At 41.5% G+C, this 27,634-nt stretch overlaps 1 protein-coding gene across 2 annotated transcripts in view; it reads right to left on the bottom strand.

Moving 5' to 3' along the window:
- The window catches only part of Wwox (WW domain containing oxidoreductase), a 930,576-nt gene that overhangs the window by 57,697 nt on the left and 845,245 nt on the right, over nucleotides 1–27,634 (bottom strand). Inside the window, exon 10 of one of the 2 annotated variants that reach the window (XR_015450913.1) lies at nucleotides 1–27,634. This exon is cut by the window's right edge and continues 84,216 nt beyond it. The exons of the other annotated variant lie outside the window; for it this stretch is intronic. The gene's annotated coding sequence lies outside the window, so the exon portion shown is untranslated. 2 annotated transcript variants of the gene reach the window in all.

Genomic DNA, 27,634 nt, shown 5'->3' on the forward strand with positions numbered 1-27,634 from the left:
AAAGGAAGAAATTAAATTTTATTTGCATATGACATGGAAGGCTACACAGAATGTCCCAAGGATTCTCAAGTTAACAAACAAAAAATTCCTAGAACTAATAAGTGAGTTCAGTAAGGTCACAAGATCAAGATCAATACACCAAACTCAGTCACATTTTTATATACATGTGGAAAGTGAAATTAAAAACACAATAACACCTGCAATCACTCCAAAGAACGTGAAATTGGTATATAGTCAAGATATACATGAAATTATTGCTATGACATACCATGCACATGTATGGAAGGCTCCACATAGTAAAGATGTCAATTCTCCCCACCTTTATATATAGGCCTAATGTTAAGCCTATACATTTAAATGCTATTGAAGCTACAGCAAGATTTTTGGTAAATATATTCAACTTTATTCTTAGATTTATATGAAAAGAACAGGCCTTAGAAGGGCAAAACAATCTCAACAAAATAGAATAAAGTAAGAAGAATTCTTTAGCTTGATATTAAGCCTTACTATACCACTACAGTAATCAAGATAGGGTGTATAACTGTCAGAAAGACAAAGATATAGACCAGAGAACAGAATATGACTTATAGAAAGTCAAAAATAGACCTACACAAATACAATCAGCTGAGTTTTTATAATGATGAAAAGGAAATTAAGGAGAAGGAGAGTAACTTCCAATACATGGAGCTAAAGCCATTGTCCTCCATAGGCAAAAAATGGGAACCTGACTTTATCCCCACACTTTATACAAAAATTTGCTCAAATATATCACAACCACACAAGTAAAATGTAACACTGTGAAACTTTTAGGAGGAGAAATGAAAAATTATTAGGGATCTATGACTAAGCAAAGACATTTTAGACTTGATAATAAAAACTCAACCCATACAAGAAAAATTGATAATTGGACCTCATGGAAATTAAAAACTTTTCCTTTGGAAAAAAAAAGCCCTTATGAAGCTGTTGTCAAGGAGAAAGTATTTGTAAACCACATATCCAACACAAAACTAACAAAGAACTCTCAAACTACAATTGTAATAAACCCAATAATTCAATTAGAAAACAACTCCTATCAATAGGCATTTCACTGAAGAGAATACATAAATGATAAACACATGAATATATACTTACTATCACCAGCCATCAGGAAAATGTAAATTAAAACCAGAAGGAAATATCAGTACATACTTATCAGAATGACTAAAAGAAAAAATAGCAATAATACCAAATGTTGATGAGGATATGGAAAAACTGGACCACTCATACAGTGTCACTGAAAGCTGGTGGAATGTAAAATAGTACAGAAACAGTTTGACAGTTTTTTATAAAACTAAATATGGTATTACCATACAATGCATCTATTGTTTTTATGGGTGTTTACCCCAGGGAAGTGAAAACTTGGGTTTACATAAAAATGTGTACAGGAATGTTTATAACACATTTATTCTTTAATAGAAAAGATTAGAATCATGTAGATTTTCTTCAGTGGAGGAGTGATTAAACATACTCCAGGTTTTTATATATTATACCATGGAATATTACTGAGCAATAAACACGGACAAGCTACTCAGACCTGAAACAATTTGGGTGAATCGCCAGGGTATTATACTGAGGTAAAGGATCTGTCTAAAAGACGATACCTATTGTATGATTCTATTTAATTTCTGAAATGACATTTTAGAAAAGGAGTACAATGTTTAGTGGCTGCCAGAGTTTAGAGATGAGGCAACATCAGAAGGAGGATAGGTGTGATTTGAAAGGACAGCACAGGCTGAGCTGCTGTTAAATATTGTATCTACAGTTGTAGCTCAAGGAAAGTACCATTGCGATAACACTGTATGGATTAAATACAGAAACACACACACACACACACACACACACAAGTGTAAGTTAAATGGAAGATCTGAACAAGATCTGCAGTTCTGTGAATGTCAGCATCCTGGTTGAAAGTTGCAGAAGTTTTAAAAAATGTTATCGTGGCGGGAACTGGGGAAAGGATACAAGGGAATCTCTCTGTATTGTTTCTAACAACTGCATGTGAATCTTCAATTAACTTAATTAATATTTCAATTAAAAATAAGTCAGTGTAACAGCGATGAAGGCAGACACCTAGAGTTGTAAGCAGTTTGTCCCTGCAGTCTGACTCAGTGCTTGCTGCCTCCGCCAGGGGCTCCTTTCCTAGTACGGTCACCCCGCTCAGTTGTCTCTACTCCCTACAGTGTAAGCTCCATGAGGGCAGGGCCTACACCTATACTTCTGAGCTTTTAATTCATAAAACTCCCCATAATTCCAGCCAAATGTTAGGCAAGTATTTGTTGAATGTATGAACCTTAAGTGCCTTGGTGAAAATATCTCATTTAAATCTTCCTACAAACTCTGAAAGTGCTATTACTACTGTCAGCCTTATCGTGAGGAGAGCAGGAAATGAAGGTTCAGGTGACTAAATGAGTTGCTCCGACTATACACTATGTGGTGTGATCAAAATATACGGTTAATGCTTCAATGTTTTATAGTAAAAGACAGTAGCATTAATCCCTTTCAAAAGACTGCATTTAGCTCCAAGCACACTAATTCCCACCATTCTGGCCACCTTCTGAAGTCATTCTGGAAGTCCTCTTTTTTGTCTTTATAAGGTGTGATCAAAACTACAGTGAATGGTGCTGCCCAGTGCCATCCAATGGAAAGGCAGCCTCATGAAAACACTACGATGTGTCCTTGTACACATTATTTACCAGATCTGGCACCACGCAACTCCTGGCTTTTCCCTAAAGTCAAAAGGACCATGAGAGGTCAACATTTTAAATAGATCCAAGACAGTGACATAGCCATAACAGCACAATTAAAGACACTCTTTAAAGAGGATTTCCAGAAGTGCTTCAGAAAGTGGCCAGAAGGAAGGGAGAAGTGTGTTTAAATCGAGATGCAGCAGTGGAGCAGTGTTCCTCTTTCCCCACAGCCCCGCCAACATTTGTTATTGTTTGATTTCATGATAGCAGCCATTCTTTCTGGGGTGAGGTGGAATCTCAGCATTGTTTTCATTTGCATCTCTCGAATGACCAGTGATGTTGAACATTTTTTCATATGTCTATTTGCCATTTCTACTTCTTTGTGTGAGAAATGTCTGTTCATTTCAGATGCCCATTTTTGGATTGGGTCTTTAAATTTGGGAGGTTTGATTTTTTTAAGTTATTTATGGATTCAAAATAGTAGACCTTTGTCTGAGGGACCGCTGGTGAAAATTTTTTCCCACATTGTGGGTTGTCTCTTCACACTGCTGGTGGTTTCTCTTGCTGTGCAGAAGCTTTTTAGTAAGAAGAGATCCCACTTGTTGATTGCTTGTACTAGTTCATGGGAAAATGAGGTTTTGTTCATAAAGTCTTTTCCTATCCCAGTGTCTTCAAGTGTTCGACCAAACTTCTGTTCCAGCCAGTTCAACATTTCTGTTTTTATATTTAGATCTTTAATCTATTTCAATTTTAGTTTAGTGCATGGTGAGAGATATAGGTCTAGTTTTAGTCTTTGGCAAGTTGAAACCCAATTTCTCCAGGACCATTTATTAAAGAGGCTATCTTTCCTCCAATGAGGGTGGTTTGTTCCTTTGTCAAAGATGAGGTGGCTGAGTGCGTCTGGAGTTGTTTCTGCATCTTCTAATCTGTTCCACTGGTCCTCAGGTCTGTTTCTTTGCCAGTACCATGCTGTTTTAATCACAGTAGCTTTGTGGTATAGTTGCAAATTGGGGGTTGTGATACCCCCTGCCATGTCTCTTCTACCTAGAATTGCTTTTGCTATTCTGGGTCTCTTCTTGTTCCAAATGAATTTTTGGATTGTTTTCTCAAGGTCCATGAAGTATGCTGCTGGGATTTCAATTGGGATTGCATTGAATCTATATAGCAATTTTGGAAGTATGGCCATTTTCACTATGTTGATCCTTCCTACCCAGGAGCAAGGGATGTCTTTCCATTTTCTGATATCCCCTTCAATTTCTTTTTTCAAAGTGCTATAGTTTTCAGAGAAGAGGTCTTTGATTTCTTTTGTTAGGTTGATTCCTAGGTATTTCATTTTTTTGGATGCTATTGTGAAAGGAATTGTTTGCCCTATTTCTCTCTCAGTGAGTCTGTTGTTCGTGTAGAGGAAAGCTATTGATTTTTGTGTGTTGACCTTGTAACTAGCTACTTGACTGAATTTGGTTATTAAGTCTAGAAGACTTTTGGTGGAGTTCTTGGGGCCTTTGATATAGAGGATCATGTCATCTGCAAATAATGACAATTGACTTCTTCATTTCCTATCTTTATTCCTTTTATGTCTTTCTCTTGTCTAATTGCTGTGGCTAATGTTCCCAAAACTATATTGAACAGGAGTGGTGAGTGTAGACTGGTGCAACCACTGTGGAAATCAGTATGGAGATACCTCAAAGAACTAGGACTGGAATTCCCATTTGACCCAGCTATTCCCCTGCTGGGTACCTTCCCCAAAGAACTAAAAGAATCATACCACAGTGATATATGTGCACCCATGTTCATAGTGACATAGTTTGTAATGGTTAAAACATGGAAACAGCCCAAGTGCCCATCACCTGGAGACTGGATCAAGAAAATGTGGTTTTTAAATAAAATGGAGTACTACTCAGCTATCAAAAACGAGAAATTAGAGACATTTATTGCTAAATGGATCCACATTGAGGCGATACTCTTAAGTGAAATAAATAGGGCACATATGTGTAAATACCTAATAGTTTCTCTAGTGTAAGAAACTGAAAGTGTAAATAAGGACTAAACGGTATAATAGGTAATGTGAAATAGGAAGAAAAGGGGCAAAGGGGAAGGGGAAGTGGGAGGGGTAGGGAAAAGGAAAGAAGGGAATGGAATTAATATGAGAAAATGAAAAAAAGGAAATAAAGTCTTTGTAAATAGAGATGGAGGGGTTGAAGGGGGGGCAAGGGAAGGGGGAAAAAATAAGAACCAAGAGAGTATGTAAAGGTGCATATCTCCAATGATGAATGTCATATTGTACACCTAAAATGTACCAATGGAAAAAAAGATGCAGCATTTTGAAGATCAGTGGCAGCATGTCTTTTAATGTAATACACTTTAAAAAATTAAATATTTACTGTATTTTTTAATCTCACCCCTTATAAATTTTCAAAACATGTGATGACTCCAAATCTCAAGGCCTTTCTCCTAAGGCCACACAGATCAGTTGTATATTTTGATCCAGTTCCAGAAGAGTGGGGCCTATCAGAGGCTCAGAAAAGGGAAGCTGTGGTGGTTCCCTCAGAACAGGGAGGCATCTCCAGAACAGGCTGGCATCTTAAACAAAACAGACTCAGGCATAAGGAATACAAATGTCAACGACTCCCTCTTGTTTCCTTTGTATTATGTGTTCAGGATAACATAACCCAAGAGCTCCTCTGACTCAATTCTAAGCCTACTTCATATTACAGATTTCCTTTTTTCTCTCTTGGAAATGCAAGTTATTGGGAAAATATCAGATAAAATATGGTATGTTACTTTAGCTCAGAATTTCTAAGTTCAATGAATATTTATTTAATTAAAGAATGATGGATTGGAAGTTATTTTTACTTCAAGGTTTAGCTTTTGCTGACTGACCCTTCTCTGAGTAGATATTTTACAATAAGATGATAGCCTATCATTGCAAAAAATGGTTCTTAAATGCCTTTAAATAAACTATATAATATCTTCATATAGATATTCAATTACTTTTATAGGTTTACCCTTAAATACTTTATGATTTTATTAATGTTTTAAAAATATTTCCTTATTTTCATCTTTAATTATAACTAGTGTAGGGAAAACCCATTGATTGTGTATATTTATCTTACGTCTAGGCAGCTCTTCAAATTACATTATTGCTAAGAGTTTTCACTAGGATATTTAGCTTCTCTAGGATTATAATAATATAATTTGAAAATAAAAACATTTTATTTTTTTCCCCTTATTTCAGTCATTTTCTGGTCTTCATTTTATTTTTTAAAACTTCTAAAGCAATGTGAATATTGATGATTACAGTAAATATTCTTGCCTAGTTTCTGATTCAGTGGCAAAGATTTGCTGTTTAGAGTAATCTTTGCAGTAGGTTTTCTTTTTTATAACATCCTTGACAGTACTGGAACAGTTTTCTGGTCTCTGTTTTACTTTGAGGTATTGCTGTTTTGTTGCTTGCTTGCTTTTACAGTGACTGCTGAATTCAAACAAATGCCTTTCTGGCATCATTGATAGAACCATAAAGTTGTTCTTTAATTTGTTGCTGCAATAAATTACATTGATAGAGAATAAAAACAATAAGTAAATAAAGAAATGACATGAAAATTTAATTAGTTCTAATAAATAATACATTAATACCCTTTCAACAAGCTTCAACCCGTAGTAAGTGGCAACTTTCAACCAAATCTCAAAAAGCTCTCACTTTTAGGCCAAGACCTATATAGAATTTTATTATACAGTCAATAAGATTTATATAAGAATCTAGCAAAGATGTGATGATTGAACTTAATATTATACAAATAAAAGTATTTTCCCCTTAAGAAATATCCCCTTTCCACTCAAGAATTATTTTTAATGCATTTGAAAATTTAGTAGCCGGATGGTCACACCATGCTACAAAGAAGAAGCTGAGATACAGCGGGAAAGGAATCAGCGCAGGTCTTCCTCCAAGAGGAAAGCAGGATGCCAGGCCCTTTTAGGTTCATTTTTTCCTTTGATCCTTAGCTCTTCTGTCTCCATCTTGACATGGCAATGAGCAGCAGCCACTGAGAAGTGATTGGCTTGCAGAATTCCAGGGTCTCTCCTAGCCTACTAATATCCCCCCTATATCAGTTGAGGATACTGAGTTTTAGAGAATGTGAAGCACGGTGTCCAAGCCCACCCACCTGGTAAATGGCACAGCTGGGCTGCCTGGGCTTTGTACCAGCAGGCAGGGACCGGAAGATTGCCTGAGGTTGCTGGCAGCTGTACACTCTAGCACCAGTTACTCCAACCCCTGTGCCCTGGTTGTTCACAGGAAGACATAATTAAGAAAACCTAGTATATGTGTCACAGGGCTGCTAAGAGGTTCAAATGAGATATCATGCACAAAGCCTAGTGTGTAGGCATAGTAAGGCATTCAATACATATTGGCTAATATCCTATTTATTGTCATTAAGTTGTCATAATTTTATCATCATTCAAACTATCTTTCCTAATGCCACTATTGAGTAAATAATCATTGGTGTCAAGAATAAAACTCCAGCAGAAGCCACTCAATGACTCTCCCTAGCTAATAAAACTTATTAAAGTCCAAGCATACACTTAGCCCAGCCGCAGAGCGGCCCACTGTTCAGGTAAGTCATAAAGTCTTCCCTGCAGCTGTTACAATGATTGATCCTCAGGCACAATTAAAATGCAAGAAACACACTGACATTTTCCTAGAACAAATAATTTAAATACATTTAATGTGCTAGGCGGTCACAGTTTTTGTGATATACACTGACAGATTTGGGAACCTCCCCAAGAAAGTGTAGAGGAAAGCTTTCATCCAGAAGGATGACAGGGGCAGAGAGCCTGGGTGGACCTTCTTTGAGAGAAATCATGAAACCGGCCACTACCTGGAATGGGGCACTTAAAGTTGAAGATGAGGCCTGAGGAAAAGCAGTCCTTTAAGTCTACAAATGTTCTCTTGTCTTCACTTTTTTCTATCATCTCAAAAATGCTATTAAAAATAACTGATCAATGCATTTCTTGCATATCTTAAAAAATACCTTAAAAATGGTGATAAAATGATCCAATGAGGATTTTAAAAAATGAGGCTCTGATTGTCATGCCAGAACTCAGAATGACAATTCTCCCTAATAACAAGTAATATCAGTGATGCATCCACTTGGACACATTTCAGGAAGTTCTAAGGAGAGCTTCACTGTCAGCTCCAGTGGGGGAGAGGGACCCTGGTGTGTAGCACTTGCCAATTTCTGTAGCATCAACACTGCCCTGTGGCTGAATTCTGGCTTTCAACTTGATGCCACTGAACTTGGGAGATAGTTGTCAGCTCTAGCTGCTGTTACTAGTCCCAGCACACCACGGAAGTGCTCTCTCCCTTAGCTGTCTATGTCATGAGCCTGCCACTGTGCTCAAAGGCACCACCGCAACTGGAAATTACCTTACATATGGGTGGTTTCCTTGTCCATTGCCTGTGTCCCCACCCAATGGGAGCCCCAGGGAGCCCAGAGCCATGGCTACTCAGTCTTCTGCATACACCACCTGAAGCATATTCTTAGATAGTGGCCTGATGTGGGACAAGTGCTCGCTAAATATCCACAGAATTAATAAGTGATAGGAAGGAGGCAGAGGGGAGAAGAGGTGGAGAAGAGGGAAAAGAAGAGAGATGGAGAAGACCAGGCACACTCGGGCTGGGGCCCAAATCCTGCCCTTGCTGCTCTGTTCTCCAGCAGTTGGAATAACACATGGTCATCTCTTCTTGCAAGGCAGGCTTGGCAGAACTGCCAAGGCACTTAAGAGGGCCTTTCTTCTTCTGTCCAAATATAGACAAGACATTGTCATGTGTTTATTTTTATCCCAAGCTTTCTGGGGAATATTTCTCTTTCTTTTAAATTTGGAGACTTTGATCTTCTTGAGTGCAAATAATCTGGTAAAATTTTATTTATTTATTTTATTTTTTGGTACTGGGGATTGAACTCGGGTCCTTGGGCTTCCAAGGCAGGCGGTGGAACCACTGAGCTAAATCCCTGGCCTATAAAATTTTATTTTGATTAAAATATAATGATTGTAAATGGCATTATCAGCCAAAAACTCCATGCATGAGGATCTGTTAGAAGTGTGTGTGCTGAATTTTTTCTTTTAATTTTGATTTTCTACCACTGAAAGTCAGAAGTCCAACCATCTCTATTCCCAATTCCAGATGCCAGCATCCTTCCTAATGGGGACACACAGCAGAGCTATGTCAAACTGATGGGTGGGAGACATTGGGTGACAAGAGGGATCTCTGGCTAAGCCTGGGTTTGCTCATTTTCAGACTGAAGTAGAAAAGGGGATCCTCCCTTAGAGGCACAGATGTTAGCTGAATGTCACAGGCAGACCTCATTGTCTCTGCACAACTCATCTTGAAAACTTACATTTAACAGACAAAAGATCATGTCCTGCTGCCTGGGCAGGAGGTGTTCTCAGGGGCCGACTGGCTTATCCATCTAGATCCGAAGGATTTTGCACGGTATTTCTTAATCACTCCATGGCAGTCCGTGGGCTCCCACTGCTCACTCCCTGAATGCAGCCACAGCAGGGAGAGATTTGTGATCTTCAGGGCAAATCAAGAAGAGTATGCATTGTTTTCTGCTGATTTCCCAGACAGGGAGGATCTGCTGAGCCAAAAGGATGATACAGCTCAGGTGCCAGGGCTGCAGGGCACAGAATGCAGTTCAACACTCGCCATCATTAAAGAGCAAGCGATGTAGAGAGAGGCCAAGACCATTCACATCGTCATGTCACCGCTCAAGCAACACAGCAGGTCCAAGTAATCGCCGACCGCCCCATTCCCTCTGATGGGCTAACTAGGAGTATGCATTTAGGGAGGTGTCAACAAGACCACATGGGCATAGTAACTGAGTTAGGACGCTACTGGGCAAGATTGACACCCTCTGTCAGTTTCTTAGGATTGCAGATAAAGTTGCTTCAAAGGGGGTAACACCAGGTAAAGAGCTTAATGTTTCTAGCAGGGTTGAGATCTTGGGGCACTGTGAATATAAAAATCCCAGAAATGCTTTATTAGGGCTAGGGTGCTGACAGCGAACCTCAGCTCAGCTAGAAGCGTGGTCGGCTGCCAGACTCTGAATCAATGGTGGTGCTAAAATGATTGGAAATGTATGACTCCCTATTTGAGGAATTACAACTATCTTTCTTTCAAATAGCTTATGCACCTTAGGTATGTGCGACAAAATTAGTATCAGTTTTAGACACTGTCTTTAAAGGCAACTGGGAAAATGCCCAGGAACCTTCTAACTTTGTTTACTTTACTATCCCTTCTCCAAGATGAGTGCAAAGCATTCCGTTGAAAAGTCACTCCTCATAAGTGAATTCCAAAAACCATTTTTTTGTTGTTGTTGTTGTACTGGGGATTAAATATCAGGCCTTCACACTGAGCTACATCTTTCACCCATTTTTACATTTTATACCGAGGCAGGGTCTTGCTAAATTGCCAAATTGCCAAGGTTAGGCTAGAATTTGTAGCCCTCATGGCTCAGCCTCCCAGAGTACTGGGATAACAGTTGTGTGTCACCAAGCATAGCTCATAAACCGGTTCTCTTATTTGGAAAATTTTAAAGCATTTCAACCAGATCATCAGAATGCTTTCTTTCTGTGATTCTTAAAAAAAAAAGAATCCATGTGATTTTCACAATTTGATTCCAAAGAAGTGAAAGAGACCAGTGTTCCGACCTCAGTAAAAATGATGGACAAATCTTTTTGAAAAAATTCCAACCTGGTTTGCACTGAAGAATAGAAAGCAGCTCACTGGCACTGGCTGTCACATTAATTGCAGACAAAGTGTGTTACAGTAATTCACTTGGCAGTTTAAGCAAAACCAAGAGAACAGCACTAAACCGGAGCCCCATATGCCAAGGGGGCACTGGTGCTTTGCTTTCAGAGATGGAATTTGACTGTAAATCTTCCCGGCCTTAACTTGATCACAGCAGCACACAGAAGATCTGTCCTTCTCTCTGCATTGTGTAAAATGGTTTATTTGCCCTCTTAGGAGGCACGCTGATACATAAATCCCAGGTATGATTATTATTATTTTGAACTATTATTATGAGTTACTATTATTACTTTCCTGAGACAGAGCGAATGGGGCATGGGAAGCTGGTGGATGAGACAGAACCACGTGTGAATGCTGAGGGGGGACCATCTATCTTCGTTCAGGGCAGTTTCTGTAATATTTCAGGAGAGAAAGGTCATCAATACTAAAGGGAGTTAAGTGTGTAGGTGGGGGAAGTCTTGGCTGTGAATGGATTGCCTGTAAGCCTTACCCTGGTTGAATTATCCTTGGCAACCAGCCTGCTTTGCTCTCAGCTCCTGTGAATCGAATACATTTAAGACCTGTATGGAAAATCCACCCTCTGCTATATTCTCTGAGTACCTACTATGTGCTGGGGTCCCCTCAATGACTGCAGATTCAAAGAGAAGTGAGATGTGAAGCCACCCTCTGGAGATCACCATCCAATTAAGACATCTAAGTTAGAGAGAGGGCTGGGGATGATGGCTAGACTTGGTCAGTCCCTCAAAGTGCCAGGCACAAAGTGGCTCTACCTGCCCAGCTTCCCCTAATAAGGGGCATCACCAGGATTCTCAGCCAGGTGTGCCTGTAGGGCCAGGTTCTGCTTACTGGAGTCTCAGGAGTGAACAGGCGATTTGTACAACAGGAAGGTCACGAGGAAAACTAGGCAAGGTCCCTGGAGGAGGTGATGTTTAACCAGGAAAGCCAGGTCGGATGGGGAAGTGGTGGGCAAAGTAACAGAGGGTCCCCTTTGATTCACAAAGAGGCCCCAGGCTGAGACCCACAAAAGTCATCCTCGCCAAGCCAAAGGATCGTGACTAATTACAAATTTTCCTATGAGTACAGCACCTTGCTCTGAGAACATGAAACCTTCCCAAACATTAATGACTCCCTGAAAGAGTTTCTGGCCTCTGGAAAGTGGGCCATCCAAGAAAAACAATCGGGGACCATGTGAGGGCACATGCAGTGTTCTGGGGGAATTATTTCTGGCTGTGGCCCCTGCCCTGGATCACAGGCCTTGGGCTTTCAATCACAAGGTTGAACAGTATCAACAAGAACCCACTCCAGCCAGGGAAAGGGTTTGTGTCCAACATTTTCTGTTCCTGGAATGTCAACGGGTCTGTCTTCATCTGGAATTATTTCTACCAATTTCCCCGTCACAACTTCAGAGTATTTTTTTCTTCCCCCGATGTTGTACTTGTGCCTGCCCACCCCTGTTTTCGGTAGTGTGTTTGTGAAGGCAGAGAACCAGCACGCCAGGATGGGGCCAAGTGCTCCATCCAGCAGGCACACCTGGAAATCATTAAGGACACAGGAGGAGGAAGGAGGGAAAGGGAAGAAGAGGAGAAGGAAGACAGGAAGATGAGCAGAGCACCATCTCTCTCCCAAGACACTGACTTTCTTCCTCCTTCGTGACAGGCCCGAGCCAAAGGTGAAAATGTTCCAATCAAACAGTGAACAGACAAACACTTTCTGAAAATCTGTAATGTTGCCTCAGGATAACTCTAGGGGTCTAAATGAGAGAAAGAACGGGACCTGAAGAGCAGCCTAAATTTTCTGGTGTTCTAGAACACTTAAGTGTTATATCTGTAAATGCTCATTTACCTCAGGGTCCTCACGTTATCAGCAACGAGGAAAATGAATTTGAATCAAACTCCTGTTGATTCAAGGCTAACGCGTATGAATTTCTTTTTAATGAATCTTGCCAAGATTGTTGAGCTCTTTAGCCAGTGCTAAATTTGATATCCTCCTTCCCTTCTAAAAGGAAGTGCAGTGATTTTTATTAGGCCTATCGAGGAAATATAGGCCATAGGTATTAATGCGACGAGACGTGGAATAAAAGTGCCACATTACTAGAAGGGAAGCAATAGAGTTGCATGTGCCTGCCACAGATATCCATAAAATTCAAGGAATTTCCTTCCTGAAGCTTGAGGATATTCATATTAATGAAACTGGAATTAGCTGGTAGATGGAGAATTGCAAGGGACCCCTGGCAGTTTATGGTAATAAAATATCACAATAGCCTCCACTTGGTCCCCTCCCCTCCTATTTTCTTTCATATAGTAGAAAGATTAATTTAATTTAATTGATTTATTTCATATATCTTCCAGTTTGGACAGTTTATATATATAATTTCATATTACAAATGACAAATATGATGACATATTTTGCAGAAATCCCAAGAAACTCCTGCCACGTGCCTGTGGAACTGTTTGCTTGCAGGGAAGCTATTTCTCCTGTCATAAGCTGGAAGTTGAGTCCGCCACCCTGGGTCATGGCACCGGGAAGGGTTCAGGGACAAGTGGCCCTGGCCTATCTCGCGGTCCAGGAACAGAGGTCAGCTTTCCAGTGCTGGCCCTGTGTTCCTGCCTCCCGTTCTCACAGTGACAATTTCACATCAATGTTAGTGGCACAGGTGTGATCGTGCACTCACAGCTTTTCTTACGCTCACCCAGACACTGCAGGTATAAACGCTCCTGCTCGGCAATGTCAGCAGCCAGCTATTAAACTGCTTCTGAATATACAAGATCAAATGGAATCCGCTCGAACTCGCTGTGTAGTCAAACTGTCTCTGATGATGTAGAAATGCTAGGTGGAAAAAAGTTACAAACTGAAAACAAATGAGAAACAGAAAATATGTACAACAGATGGCCATGGACGGGTGTCCTTAATTTACACAGAATCCTCATCAATAGCTAAAAATCTAATAGAGAACTTAACCAAGAATATGGAAAGAATGGAAGAAATACAAATAGCTGATAAAGATCTAAAAATCTATTCAACCGCACTCAAAACTACAAAATGAAATAAAGAAATGTTAGTGAATATTTTGCCGTGACTGTTTACTATATTTTTAAATGGCCATACCCTGAATTACTGGATATAGATGCTTAAATTTCATGAGGTGTGGGAGCATTTTGGGAGGTTGATTTTGACCTATCATTTTTATCTGTCAAAAAATTTAAAGCACATCTCATAATTTACTCTATCTACTGATTGACATGCCAAAGCGGGCCAAGGTAAATGATGAAGGATATTTACTGAAAGCACAACTTACAATAGACTAAGATTGTACATAAGTTAAATATCCTCTAATAGATGTCTAGATAAATAAATGATGGTAGAGACAATGAATATTCAACAGTCTTTTAAAAGAGTGCTTATATTCAGAAACTGAAAGAATTTAATTTGTAAAATGAAGAGAAAATGAAAAGAATAGAACAGTGTATATTAACTGAAACCATATATGTAAATTAGTTACATATATAGAAATATAAATGAATTTTTTCTGACAAGGTTACCAATATACGATCAAGAGAAGTTATCTGGAATGCATTAAGAAAAAATTTCCAGAGAAGGACATTCTCTTTTTTTTTATTGTGGCTTTGATTTTCTGAACATGTTTGTGTATTAGCTGGATGTGATTTTCATTTATAAGACAGAAAAATGAATGCAGATAGCAACATACCTCCACAGTTCACTTTCTAATGTGTGTGGCTTGTATCTACACAGGCAGACCTGGTTTTGAACTTGGTGTCAGGGCATGCACTGCACTTGCTACCCTGACTTCTAGTGGGAATACAATCACTTTCCACTTTCCAAGCTGCCCCTGATAGAGACCAATTAGAACCTCATGTGTCAAGCGAAAAGAAACAGATAAGGGGCCGTGCTTGGGCTGCAGTCCTGTGTCCCTAGCTGAGCACTGGGTGAACTTAGCTGAGTCACTTCAGTTCTCTGAGCTCATATGGTTGTGAGGAAATAATGACCTAAATGTGTAGGTGATTGTATGTTTATATAATAATACCACACTCAGTGAGTATTGGATTCCTTCTCTTTTTCCCTTTAAGAAACACACACACACACACACATACCTGTAAGATAATGCCAGTGCTTTCCTCTCTGGATAATGGCAACATGTGGGTTTGCTCATATCAACTTTTATGACTGCAGGTCTTTCCTGGTGACAACCTGATCCCCGTGACTGTGGCAGAATAGCTGTGGTGGGGCAGACGCTTCTTATAGGTTTATTCAGACAAACTCGATTAAGACCTTGGTTTGTATATCTGCTCCTAAACTTTTTCTTCCTACGGACTTGCCTGAAGTTTTATATTAATCTTGGCAAATGCCAGGAGAAACCTATCCCTTTGCTCTTGCACAATATCCTGGTGGCAAGGCTTTGGAAAGAGATATTTGCTGAAAACTGACCAGTGTCACTTCATTATTTTCCATGTTTCACCCCACTTCTACATACCTATGGAAGTGATATGTCTGAGCAGCTACTGTTAGAAAAACATCATGAACCAGGGCCTTTAAAATTACTGATACAATATATAGCTCCCCTGTGCAGGCCACCGCCAAGGACAGTAGAAATATATAGCAGTGCTTAGCTTTATATTCCACATCATCAAAAAGACAGCACCTAGCACTCCATTAAAATAATAAAAAATAGAATGTAGGGAAAAGAAAGGCACATTTAAGGAACTAGAGCTTAAATACCACTAAAATGAGAACCACCTGTCTTGGCCTTATGGTTAGAAACTGTACCCCTTCTTTGCAAGGATTTCTTCTCCCTCCCACAATGTGAGCTGGGGTCATAGTTCAGTATCAACAGCAATATTTGCTCCCATTTAAGAAGCAGATGTTGAGGTTCCCTGTGAATCTCAAGGGGCACCTCAGATCTGGAAAAGTACAAAGTTGTTCCATGGTCTTCCAGCTCTGCAAAAGCGAACGGCAAAGTGAAAAGATGAAGGACAGTGGAAACCCTGAAATGCGTTTCATTAGATCAATAAAATGTATGACTTCACACACTTAATTATATAAAGAAAGTTATTAAAAAGAAAATACACCCAGGCATGCATCGCACTAAATTAGCAGGGGCATTATGTAAGAGCAAGAAACTAGAAACAAGCTAGAAAGGTCACTCGCGTAGATGTGGTTTCTTTGTAAAAGCTTCATGCAGAGCCAGAAGGAAAATCTTGTGGAGCCTTGAGCCTGCCAGGACGGTTAGATCCAAACAGAGAACAGACTCAGGCAATACTGAGGAGGTCGAAGCTTGGGATCAGCCAGACAGGCCCACCACTAATCCAGTTCTCTGGCCATCTGGTTCACATCTTAGTATGGAGCATATTTATGTGATAAAGGATTAAAGCGGTTTCTCTTGGCCACCCAAATAATTGGGACACTCTCTTCTGGAAAGCCATTGACTCCAGGACAATGAGCATATTCAAAACTGAATTTAGAATGAAAGAGGTTGAGTGTGCTTAATATTTTTAAAGCATGCCAGAACCTCCTTCTAAAGCGTGCACGCATGTGTTTTTACGACAATATAAGCAATAACTTAGCAAGTCCATAAAGGATTTATTCTTTTTTAAAGGAAAAAAAAGGGAAATTTGAGGCAGAAAGAGACAGGGACACTACAGAGAGATCAAATAAGAAGGGTGTTTGAGTAAAACATGAATTCAGAATAGTCCCCCAAACAACCTACCTTATGTGTAAATCATGTAAAATATAGCAAGTAACTGTCTTGAATGAATAGCATTATTTTGCTAAAGTACACCATTTGTTTAACACCTAGTGGGGCTTTATTTAGACTGTCTACTGTGAACAGTTCTGCCAGGAGAGAACTGTTGTTGAGTGGAATCTGTCAAGCAGAAGTTCCAACACTGAGTCCTAACATAATCCTGCCTGAAACAAAAGCTGATACATATTCTTGCAACTCTGCTTTGCTGCCTTTTTGATGCAAAAGATGTACTTTATAAAGTCAAGTGAAGCTCCATTCACAAAGAGTTAAAGTTTGACTGCTTCCCAAATGCAGGGTGTATATGAGTACGTATATGAGTGTGTGTGTGTGTGTATGTGTATGTGTGTGTGTGTTTGTGTGTGTGTGTGCTTCTCCACGTATTGGGGTAGGAGTTTGGTAACTTATGCCCATTTTTCGAAGAGTTAAGGCTTTCTCAGTTAATTCATGGATGCTGAGATCGAAGAAGGAAGAAAGCCTCAATATATCCTTCCAGTGTGACTTTAAATATGACAAGGTTATCACTGACTACACCATCATTCAGGAACTGATTTATAGGCAGGGATGTCCACTCTCATATTCAACTCTGCACATTCCCAGGATTATGACATTTGGGAATGTTCCTTAGAATTGCTTAAAAGTGTTCTGAAGATCTAATTTGTTCAAATTCACGTAAACAACATTGAAATCCCCACCCCCAACTTGCTTCTGAAACATCTCAAAGCTTCCCTTGTTTGAGGTTTTGTGTTTTGCTCATTTACAAGTGAATTTTTCCAAATATATATAGATCTCTCTCTATCTCACTCAAAGATCCATGAGATCCATGCATGCCTCTTGCGAGGACAGCGGCTACTTTGGTTACTGATACTGTGTCTCCCACTGGCAAAGAGACCTTGACAGAGGGACAGAACAACAGGCATGCGGGACCCCTTCCTTCTTGTTTGTAGAACAGGGGGTCCCCCTTAGATGGAAGGCCTGGGGGGACCAGGGATGGGATGGGACTGTGTCCAACGCCCATTTTTCAGGAGTGAAGTCAAACAGAAAGATAAGCTTTCTGGCCATTATGTGCTCCGACTGGGACATAACTTCATCCAAAAAAAGGATCATGCAAATGTCCTTTTATCCTACGCATCTCAGTGGTTTCACTGACAGCCAAGAATGCGGTGGTCTCTTTGGTTGGCAAGTAGCCCTCTCCCCCTTTCTGTTGCAAAAGCAACAGGTCCTGCTGGGCCAGCACAGCAGTAGTAGCTCATCACCGTGTGGAGAACATGCAAATCCACCAGAGCTGCCAGGGAGCATATGTACTGGATCCCGGCCCCTACACTGCAGCAATTACAAGTCTAATTTGGAAGAACCTGAGTCCTGGAGCACTTCATTAGGGTCCAACTGGCCACTTTTCCTGTCGTTCCAGGTTTGTTCTTGGCTTCCTCAGTGACCAGGACTGAAGTATAGAGTCCATGAAGGCAATGTCCTCTGTGTGTGGTGCCTGTGGGTAGAGTGCTAGACTATGACAGGCATGTGTGACAGGCAGACCCGTCTGATCTCCAGGGCCACACCACTCAGCCTCTTCCCTAGGAAGCCTCACACGCCTGTCACATAGAGCTGACACCACCCCCTCAGGAACTGAGGTGCACTTCGGACCCTCTTCCGTACCCACAAACTAAAGCACTTCTTAACTAGTAGTATTAGCCCTAATGCAATACACTGTTTAATATTTCATTATCCAATGAAAATAGTATCTAATATCTTCTGAGGGTTAAGTGGCAGTCACTGTACCCAGCAATGAATGACTTACGCCAGGAAGCCTGACCCCAGCTCTGTGTCTGCTCCAATTGGACCATGTGTCATTCCCACTCAGCAGGACCATGAGTTCTCTGGGAGCCACCTGTGAATTCTGAGGGACTGGCCGTGAACAAGCATGAGGCCTGACACATGAAGAGCTACATCACTTAACTTGTTGGTTGCATAATTATTTCTGAATGACTTTAGATTTTAATCAACAGGAAGCACAATTCCAGGCAGAGAATGTTGGGATACAACTGATATGAAATGAATTTCATTTAAGAATTTAACTTTAAGAAAAGTTTTGACATGTCCCTGAAGATTTCCAAAGTAGAAGTCACCCTTATTTCTTAAAGATCAATGTACAGTCTTTAAAAATAAACTGTTTTCTACAGTCTAAACTGAATGCACATAGCTTTTAATACACAATGATGTCTTTTAACTCACTTTAAGAGGTTGTGTTCTCTATCTTTGACAGAGGAAGATTTTTCCATACAAGACAGACTGCACAAAGTCAAATTCTGAGGCACTGGAGGTAAGTGCCTTTCTGCATACCACTCACAGCAGGAGTGTGCACCTCCCTTATCTAACTGTTTAACACTGGGGAGCACCCTGAAACTGAATTTTGGCTTTGGGTGGAAGATTTTGCAAGCCAAACCCTGGGGTCTTATCTTCCTGCTTTCTCTTAGACCCGTCTTGATACTTTGAAGGGCAAATCCTTGAACATTCCCTGTTGCGATAAAGCAGGCAACATTTTATAACTCTGCTTGTTCCTGAAATATTCCTATCCAGATCCTAACTTGCAAGGTCTCAGCCTAAAAGGAGAAATAGAGTTCTTTGTCAAGACAACGCCTTTGGCCTGTTGTTTACCAGCAAATGGAAAGCAACATTTCTAATTCAGAGAAGGGGCTCCTGGTCACCTCTGGCGATGCCTCAGCTCCCCTCACCCTGGGGAACTGGTGTTTTTGTGGAGGTTGTGAGATTGTGACATCAGTCAAGCCTTCCTGCTTGGGTAACTGCAACACAACCTTCATAATTGGGGTTTTTTCCCAGTCATGTTGTGAACTACACTATGCAAGGAGTCCCAGCCTCCACGGTTCCTCACTTCAAATTGAATCCTACTGGCTCACAAATGGATTTTGCAAAATTAGGCAAATTTTCTCCAACACTTAAGAAATAAATAGGATGCTGTTAAAAGATTAGAATTCCCAGTCAGGTGAAATCAGCTTTTGGAAATAAATTTCCAGATCCTTCTGTCCCACTGTATTTTCTACAGAAGTCATCCAGATATAAAGCTCAGGAATTAAAGTTACCCTGGACCCAACCTTTGAATGATTGCATAATAGCTGTGTGACCTCCATGCACTTGTTTTCTTATCTGTCATAAAGCAACGATAATGACTTTATGGAGTTGCTGGGAGTATTTAAAAGACACATTTAGGGTTTTTTTTAAGTTTCTAAAATCTCCTTTAAAATGTGTTATTAGAAGATTTTAGACTAACCAAATGAGGTGCTTGTCCAAACTGCATGAATTGGGAGAGACAGGAAAGAATGCTGGACAGGATGAAGAAAAGTGGAGTTGCCATAATGAACTGAGTTTCTGTTCAAATGATTCCTGTGTGTGCTGCCATCATCATCAAGCCAAACCCATGTCTTCTTGCTAAAGCAGCTTCCCACCCTGGGTTCCCATTGGATAAAAGCGTGGAGGATCTGCCCCACCTCATTCTCCACACCCATCCCCTCATCCTGAGGGATCTAATGCCTTTGCCCCTCTTGTTCCTCTCTCAGCCAAGGACCTACATAGTTTCCCCTGGACTACTGCATGTTGCACTCGTGTGGCCTTCAATCCAATGTTCTTCTTCCTGCATCCCACCAAAATCTCTGTGGTCCCCCAAAATCTCTCTCCTTAAAGCACACTTGGGAGATACTCACTTGCTTCCCCACGCATGCAAAGTTCACCTCCTCACCCAGCTGCAAAGCATGAAGTCAGAAGTGGCCGGTCTAACTTTCCTGCATTGCTAAGGGTGAAAGGAAAACAGAACAGCCTCCATGGGGGGCAATTTGGCAATCTCTCTGACAATGGCTAGTGTGTGTATCCTGTGAGCCAACCGCTGCAACTTCTATGACTCAGTCCTGCGAATATACTCATGCACACAGGAAATGATGTGGACTCAGAGTTACATGTTACAGTACAATTTGCAATGGCAAAGGACTGGGAACAACCCAAGTGTCTATCAATAGGGAATTGGTTCAGTGAATTATAAAACATCCACACAGTCACCTCTCGGCAGTTGTTAAAAAATGGAGAAATCATTTATATGCTGATTTGGAACCATGTCTGAGATATATTGTCAAGTGAAAAGAGCGAGGTGTGTGTATTGTATAGTGAGGGGGAGGTGAAGGGATATGAAAATACATTGTCTTGTAAATGCATAAAATGTCTACAAGGATACACAAGAAAATGATTACATTGGCTCAGGAGAAGAATGAAGTGCTATAGAAAAGGAGTAAAGGGAAAATTTAAAACATCATGGAAGTATGTGTGTATACAAGAATTTTATATATATATATATATAAATAATTATTTTCTGTAGCCTAATTTTGATTTTGAACTGTGTAAGGGTACTACCTATTCAAATGTAAATATTTTAATTATGCATAATAACATCTTAAGTATAAAAAAGTCAGATTTATTTATTTATTTATTTTGGTACTGGGGATCGAACTCGGGTCCTTGCACTTTCTCAGCAAGCGGCGCAACCACTGAGCTAAATCCCCGGGCCCCCACAAAGTCAGTTTTTAAAAAAAGAAATGCCACATAGCCCAGCACCTATTATGTGTCTTCCTAGACAATGGTTAGACACAAAGGGATTCTCCACTCCAGTCTCTTCTTTATTTTACACACCAAAGACTTACTTGCCTCCTTGGAATACAGCTTAAGTACAATTTACTGTTCCAAAGCTCCCTATGGCTTTACATATCCTACAAGATGGAGTCCAAGTTCCTTATATGATGACCAGGGTTGATCAGAGACTCCCCAACTCAGCTGGCCAACTCCTGCTGCCTACCTGATCCACCATCCTCCCCAGCCCTGTCTCGAAAATCTGTTATTTATGCAAGAGTTGATCAAAATTATGATGCATATTAAAAATATCTGAAGATAATTACTACAGTAAAAGTCACATTGCCATTAATCCCCCTCAAAAAATACTCCTTCTTGCCTTAAGTACACTTTTCCCATCATTCTTGCCACTTTCTGAAGCACTTCTGGAAGTCCTCTTTCATGAGTGTTTTCACAGGGTCAGACACAAAATATAGTAAATACTGCTGCCAAGTGTGATCCAACAGAAAGGCAAGCTAGTAAAAACATTACGGTGCATCGTCATCCACCTTTCAGTGGATCTAGCACCATGCAACTTCTGGCTCTTCCCCAAAATAAAAATGACCATGAAAGATAAATGTTTTTAATTAATTCAGGACATGGAGTCAGCTATGATAGTTCAACTAAAGATATTCATGGACTTCCAGAAGTGCTTCAAAAAGTGGGAAGAATGATGGGAAAAGTGTATTTGAGGCATGGGGTATTTCTGAGGGGGAATGAATGGCAATGTGTCTTTTACGATAATACATTTTTAAAAATTTAAATGTACGCTGTATTTTTTGATCCTATGTCATTATATGTGCTGGTTTTTCTTGCTCCTGCCGCTGTCTCCTATTCTACTCTTATGGTCCTAACCTCCCCAAACCCAAGTTCCACTTGATTCCAAAGCTCAGCTTAAATCTTCCCTGTAAAGTCACCCAGAACTGCATCCTACTTCCAACCCCTTAACTGGCAAAAGTCCCTTCTCTGAATTCCCCAGGCACATTTGTTTTACCTCTTTACAACAGTCATCACTTTCCAAGGGATGATAGCTAACTGTAAATACTTTTCATCCATTCACTCAATAAACATTTACCGAACACCTACTGTATGCCACAAACCAAAAACAACACAGAAGGAGTCCTGGACTCAGGGAGATGAGTCTCATGGGCAAGAAACAAGGAACCAGACTTTCAGTGATAATTTCTCACAATGTCCACACGAAGAAGGAAACTGCAACTGAATGCTCTTTGTTTACCCAAGATAACACTGCAATGCTGCAGTTAAGAACTTGGGGCTTGAAGGAAACAGACCTGTGTTAGAATCCCAACACTGCCTCAAAGCTATTTGACTCCAAGTCAGCTATTTTCAACCTCAGCAGTGTTGATATTTGCAGTCAGTCCATTCGCTGAGGTGCAGCCTGCCCTGCTCACTGTCCTCAGCAGTGTCCCTGGTCTCTACTCACTAGATACCAGGAGCACCCTCTGCTCATTTCCAAATATCCCTCAGGGAGGGTGGCAGCAGCTCCCTCTTTGGAGAACCTCTTCTCTGGGTAAAGTCCTTCATATTTCTGACCATCAGTTTATTTGTGCTAGGTCATTTGCTGGAAAAGTCAGTAAGTATTTGAAAAGTGAAAAAGAAACCTATAAAATGGAGTATAGCACCTATCCCAGAAGATGAGGGCAAGAGTTAAACTCAGAACTCCACTTAAAACCCTTACTGTGCTCTTGTTCTAAGAATAGTAAGGTAAGATCGTCTGATTCCATCCACCACCCACCCCCCAAGGATGGAAGAGATGGTTGCTCAGGACTTTTCATTTGAAACTAATATCAAGTCCACAAAGTGCCAGAAAGGTAGACATCAGTTCTGCCCATATCCAAGAAAGGAAGCCTAAAGTCATTGCCCTGAACATATCTTCTGAGAGGACACAGGATAAGTCATCTGGCCCAGGGCTGAGCCACATTTGCCACACAAATGTACTGAACTCCAGCCAGAGCTGTGCTCCCTGCACTTGAAAGCTGTCACTGGAGGCCCAGTGTCCTGGATCCCACACAGATGGCTCCTGAATGATGGTGGGGAGCTCTAGCTGTTATACTGTCAGGCTTTGAAGAATCCACTCTCTTCAAAAGCTTCGCTTGCACATTCCAAATCATCCTTGTAAACCGTTTGCCTTCCCACGCTATTGGATGCAGTGAGCATTTAGGAAGTGTTCTCAGGGTGTTGGAAATCAACAAGGCAATTAGGGAGGTTTTAGAGGAATCAAAAATACAATCCACAGTACATTGAAGATGTCAATAGAATTTTCATCCTGAAAGACCACGACTGTAATGTACATTTATAAGGAAAATTTAAGATGAATTTTTAAGTGTGTATCATTCTGAATTCCAGAATTTACTTTCAAACTGAGAAATGGACTGAGTGGAAGGTAGTCTCTAGCAGGATCCTCACATACTTGGGAGAATTCTTTCCTGAAAATAACATGTGTGTGTGTGTGTGTGTGTGTGTGTGTGTGTGTGTGTCTGTGACAGAGAGAGAGAGAGAGAGAATTTTGGAGTCAGACAGACATGGATTATAATCTGAACTGTGTGACAAAATATGGATAATTTGGGGAAAAACACTAGGAGTTTGGAACTTCACCAGCTTTAGAATGAGGACAGTAATGCTACCCTAAAATAAAATATGTAGGTGTCCAGCCAAGTGTCTGCAAGCCTTTGTTCTCATCCCCTTTAGGGTCCAGAGGACACACTCATTGTTTTATATTTTTATAACGCATACTCTCTAACCAAGTCCGTTCTCTCTTCATCAAAACACTTTAAGGCAGAAATGCGTCTCACCTGTTTCACTCCACTAAATGCCACAGACCAGCTGTCACCCTCCCTTTCTTGTCATGGGAGCCCTGTTAACTTTTCACTGTTGTGTAGGAAGTCGCGCTGGCCCTGAAAGCCTTCCTTTCTGGGCAGGAGGAAGCCTTGGACCATGCTGCGGTACAGTAGTGGGGTGGGAAGATGAACTGCATCCTTCAAGTGGCGATTCACACCGACATCCCCTTCCTGCCCTCATCTTTCTCACCCCTCACATCGCATGATAAGAAAACTCGGTTGTGTCTTTAAAAGCACAATAATTACTTATATTTCTCATGGTTTCCAATAAATCCATGATTTTTTTTTCCAAAAGTCCATGAATAAAACAAACCCCGTCACCATTGGAGATGCATTTCCATGCCAGCGAGGATGCTTTTAAGACCATTTGCCGAGCGCTCTGCACCATTTGACCAGTTCTGGGGCAGGGGGCACGCTCTAATTACTGATTGTGGAGTTCGGTATCTATAGCAACAGGCAGAATTGACAACAGGAAGCTTCGCCCTCTGGGGCACCATCCGAAGTTTATAAAATCAACTGGAGGCCAAGGCTATAGTTAATCAGGAGGGCTTTCAGAGTGGGAGAGCTCCAAGTCCACACTTAAGAGGCAAAGAAATTATTTAATAAGACAATCACAGGGCTCAGGAAGGCAGAGTTTATTTAGTTGAGCTCTGCAGTGCCTCTTGTAGTAATTTATCCTAATGGTACCAATTCATTCTCCATCTGATACAGCAGGAGACCTCGGATTTCAGTTTCATCAAACCTCCCTGGCTGCTGTGTGTTTCTGAGCTATTGTTGCTGTAGATCAATCAATTTCACTTGATTCACTGATCAGATGACGTGGGGATATGAATTTTCCCAGGACTCAGGACTCAGGAATCAGGCTGACATAGCTCTTTATAACGTGCCTGCTTTTTAACAGCAATTTCTCACCCCACTCACATTTCATGTACTTGCCGCTGACAGGTGAGGGGCAAGATTCCAGTGGGTTGCTGGTGACAGGTACGGTAGGACATCTGGGTCAAACTATTTTGATTGCTGGCTCTGTGACCTATTTGATGTCATCGTGGACAACTTAACAAACCCCTGTGGTTCCCTGTGTTCTTAATCATTACAATGGGAGAATTTACTCTGTCACAGAGCTATTATGAGGATTAATGAACTAGTATATGAGTGAGCCCAGCACAGTGTCTGGAAACAGGAGAAAGAACCTCAACCAATACTAATTTCAACCCATAGGAGGGGAAGTGGGTGGAGGATGAATTTGGATTATTTAAAAAAAATTTTATTAGTACATGATTGAGATATGTAATGGTTACAGTCTTTGTGGGTTGCTGGTACATGTACATGACACACAGGGTGAGATGCTAAACTTTATAGTGTTTTGTACACTGGCTTTGATAATCCCTGGAGGGCATCTATATTGGCATCTTCATTCGGGCCAAGGCCAGAGGTGGAAATTCCCACCACACTCCATACCCTTGGTGCTGGTGACAGACCAGCAGAGGACCCCACACTGCAGCTTTCCCAAACCCACCCCTTTGTCCTCACACAAGGACCAGGCACAGACAAGAAATTACAAGAGCAGACCATCCTCACTGAAAGGGCACTGACTTTAGGAAAGAATGCCCACCTTCATGTTTTGATCATATTGTTCAAGAGAGGGGGAACAGAGAGCCACTTGAACCCCAAAGTTTTAAGCAAGGACCATGTGGACAGCGAGGCCATGGACAGGAAGGGCTTGGCCACTGCTCTGCCGTCTCAGAGTCCAGGATGGTCGCCTGGAGCCACAGTGGCCCATTCTGTGAATGGGTTGATGGAGACCTACCATGTGGCGTTGCCATAGCAACAGAACAAGCTACTCCACCTGCCTCCATCCTGTAGGCAGCAATGAAGCCAGCTCACTTCCCAGGGTGAAATGGACAAGGAGTTCTGGTCCCCTGGGCTTTATTACACTTATCCTAGCTGTAGATTTCCCTGCAGATGGGCCTGACCACCTACGGAGAAAATAAAAGGGAGAGGAAAGCGGGGAAGAAAAAAATGAGAAGAAGAATGCAGGGAAGAGGGAGGAAGGTAATGAAGGAAAGAGTGAAGAAGGAAGGAGAGAGAAAAAGAAAATTTAAAAAAGGAAGAAGAGAAAAAGGAAAGGAAGAAGACGTCCTGCTCCGTTGCATGGTCCCCACACTCCGTCTCTCTGTTCCGCGTGGCGTTTACAAGCTTCATGGTTTCGATAGCCAGGGTAAGGAGGTTAATGGTGCCCTAACAAGGGAGTCATTTCTTCCTCCCTCCCACCTTCTCCCTTTTCTTTTTTGGCTCAGCCTAAATTCCTAACACTACCCGATGAAGTGTAGTATACAGCGTTTAATTGTGCCCAGAGGCAGTACAACTTCATAGAGGTTTCTAAGCAAGTGGCGGAGGACTTGAGAAACAGCTGTGTTCCTGGCCCCGGCGCTCTGAGGTGGAACAGCCCCGTCAGCACCTGGGCCGCCTGGCGCACACCTCGAGCCCTACCTGCTTGTGCACAGCTGGGACCCATCAGGGCTGCGAGGAATTAATGCTCTTAACTTGGTATTTTATTGTACCTGGAGGAGCCCGATGCTATATTAAATTCGTAGCATATAAGTAGGATTTTGTTCAATCTTAAGAGCTACTGGGGTGGGGGCTTGGTGGGCTGGGCAGGATATTAAACACACACACACACACACACACACACACACACGCACACACGCACACACACACGGCCTCTTTTCTGATGCCGAGAACAAATTGTTTTAATATCCCGATGTTTGCTTTATTTATTATTAGAGACGAGTGGCCACTTTTGAAGAGTAATAGACTTTTCTCAGAACTAACCTAGTTTTCCCATTTGAATCTTCCTGGGAATCCCAGCAGCTGCGGAAAGAGGAATCTTACTGCTGAATAACTTTTAACTCTGCCCACCTTCCCAGGGCACAGGCCCCCAAAATACACCTCTCACTCTTTGGACTTTGATGCAATCATCCAACTCTGATCCCAACTCCACCCTCACAAAGCCTGCCTGGTGGATTTCTTTGGATGCCCTCTGAATTCCTGGAAATTCAACAAGGGGAGTGTCTGGGTGCCCACTCTAAAGTCCTGACAACAGAGGTTCAGAGAAGCCAGTGCCAGAGTCATGAGAAAACAAACCACAAGCCTTGGCACTCAGGCTACTGACCCCAAGCCAACCAACGCCTGTGCTCTAAGCCCTGGATGCATCCTGCGGAAACACAGTGGGAAGCTTAGTGCAGGGATCTGGTGTGCAGACTGCCTCCGTGAAGCAGGCATCCCAAAGGCTTTTCCACAGGGTTAGAGTCACATAATGTGTGTGGCGGGCAGAGAAATGGCCCCCAAAATATTCTCATAGGATCCCTACAATCTTGGCCTCACTGAAGAAGCATATGTGCAGATGTCATTAAGGATCTTGAGATGAGATAGTACTGGATTTCCCAGGGGGGCTCCTGAACTCCAGGACAAGTGTCCTTATAAGAGAAAGGCAGAGGGGGAAGAGAAGGAGGCGTCTGACTGCAGAGGGAGGGACTGGAGTGAGGTGACCACAAGCCAAGGAATGCCCAGGCACCAGAAGCCCGAAGGGGAGGTTGGATTCACCTGTAGAGTGCAGAAGGAGGCAATTCCAGATTTCTGGGCTCCAAAACTAGGAACAAAGAAATACTGTTGTTTTAGGCTATCCAGTCTGTGGGAATTTGTTACAGCAGCCCCAGGACACTAATGCACTGCTTTCCATTCTGGCCACCATGTTAGGTAGATTGGGCTGCCAACAGGGACCTTTGGGCACCAGGAACTCCAGGCATCGTGGAGAAGAAGAGGG

This window comes from Heterocephalus glaber, unplaced genomic scaffold, assembly GCF_053883595.1.
Source record: "Heterocephalus glaber isolate CG9 unplaced genomic scaffold, H.glaber_assembly_v1.0 deba00000071, whole genome shotgun sequence".
NCBI lineage: Eukaryota > Metazoa > Chordata > Mammalia > Rodentia > Bathyergidae > Heterocephalus > Heterocephalus glaber.